The sequence below is a fragment of the Mastomys coucha genome, unplaced genomic scaffold, assembly GCF_008632895.1.
Source record: "Mastomys coucha isolate ucsf_1 unplaced genomic scaffold, UCSF_Mcou_1 pScaffold18, whole genome shotgun sequence".
Lineage (NCBI taxonomy): Eukaryota > Metazoa > Chordata > Mammalia > Rodentia > Muridae > Mastomys > Mastomys coucha.
Genome location: NW_022196900.1, coordinates 82,889,737 through 82,891,711, shown reverse-complemented (window position 1 = coordinate 82,891,711; position 1,975 = coordinate 82,889,737).

The window sequence follows — 1,975 nt, the reverse complement described above, 5'->3', positions numbered from 1 at the left end:
AGAAATCCGCCTGCCTCTGCCTCCCAAGTGCTGGGATTAAAGGTGTGCGCCACCACCGCCCGGCCTTGGTCGGTGGTTTAAGCCACCTGCCAGCAAAGGTGATGATCTGAGTTGGACCCCTGGAACCTATCTGGCTCCAATACCCTCAGGCTGTCTTTTGACCTGCCTATGCATGCTGTGGCATGTGTGCACATACAAATCACCCCCAAATAAACGAATGTCTATCTCAGGCTCCTTCTTTTCTTTTTTAAGACAAGGTCTTATGTCGCTTTAATTGACTTCAAACTCACTGTCTTAGAGTCTTAATGCTGTGAACAGAAAACATGTTTTTTGCTTTTTTTATGTGTCTGTGTCTGTGCCTGTGCCTGTGCCTGTGTATGCCACATGCATGTGGGTGTCCACAGGGGACCAGAAGAGGGTGTTGGATTCCTTGGAGCTGGAGTTATAGGTAGTTGTGAACCAGCCCACATGGATGCTGGGAACTGAACTCTGGTTCTCTGGAAGAACAGCCAGTCCTCTCAATTGCCTAACCATCTCTCCAGCTGCTGTAGTTAAGTTTTAAATGTGGTATATATGTATCCATAGCTATAAAAAACAGTGAAGTGTCGATTCATGCTACTGCATAGATTAACTTTGAAAATATGCTGAGTGAAAGAAATCAGATATAAAAGGCCACATATTCTATGCTTTCTTTTATATGAAATGGCCAGAATATGAAAACCCATGGAGACAAAAGGTAGAGTCCTGGTTTCCAGGGGCTAATGTGGAGGAATGTACAGTGAGTGCCAGTGAAGCTTCCTTTTGGGGTGATGAAAACAATCCTGGAGCCTGGCGGTAGTAGCACACACCTTTAATCCCTGTGCTCGGGAGGCGGAGGCAGGTGGATTTCTGAATTCGTCCAGCCTGGTCTACAGAGTGAGGTCCAGGACAGCCAGGGCTATACAGAGAAACCCTGTCTCAAAAAACCAAAAACCAAAAACCAAAAAAACAAAAAAAAGAAAACATCCTGGAATTCTTCAGTAGAGATGATTACATTTCATGAGTACACAAAAAGCCTTTGAATTGTAACTTTTAAGATGGTAAATTTTGCCAGGCAGTGGTGGTGCACACCTTTAATCCTAGCATTTGGAAGGTAGAGGCAGGCAGATTTCTGAGTTTGAGGCCAGCCTGGTCTAAGAATGAGTTCCAGGACAGCCAGGGCTACCCAGAGAAACCCTGTCTCAAAACAAAACAAAACAAAACAAAAAAGATGGAAAAAGATGGTAAGTTTTATCCAGGCATGATAGCACATGCCTTTAATCCTTTAATCCCAGAGGCAGAAGCACATCTCTGTGAGATCCAGGCTGGCCTGGTTTGTATAGTAACTTCCTCCAGGTTAGCCAGATCCACATAGTGAGACTCTGTGGAAGGTAAATTTTACAGTAGAAGAATTTTTATCTCGGGGCCAGAGAGATGGCTAAAGCTTGCAATCAAACCTGATGATTTGAGTTGGATTTCTGAAAGCCCCCAAGGTCTGACCTCCACAGGAACACCACACATGCATACTCACATAAACACGCACACATTTATAAATAAACAAATGCAAATTTTAGAGGAACTTATCTCTAACTTAAGACTTGGGGAAAGAGCAGAGCTGCTCTGGATTGGGAGGAGTATGTGGTACAGTGCTGCATCTGGGTGGCTCTGGAGAGCTGCTGTCCTGTTCAGAGCTTGTCCCACTTTGGCTTCCTGTCACTGTGATAAAAATTGTGACTAAGAACACCTGGGTGAGGTTATTTGGCTCCCACATCCTGATCACTGTTGATCACTGGAGAAGTCAGGGCAGGAGTTCAAGGAGGAACAGAGGCAGGAACCATGAAGGAAAGTTGCATACTGGCTTGGCCTCTCCACCTTTCTCGTTTGGCTTTGTTTATTTGTTTTTGTTTTTTTTTTTGTTTTTTGTTTTGTTTTTTTTTTTTTTTTTTTTTTTTTTTTT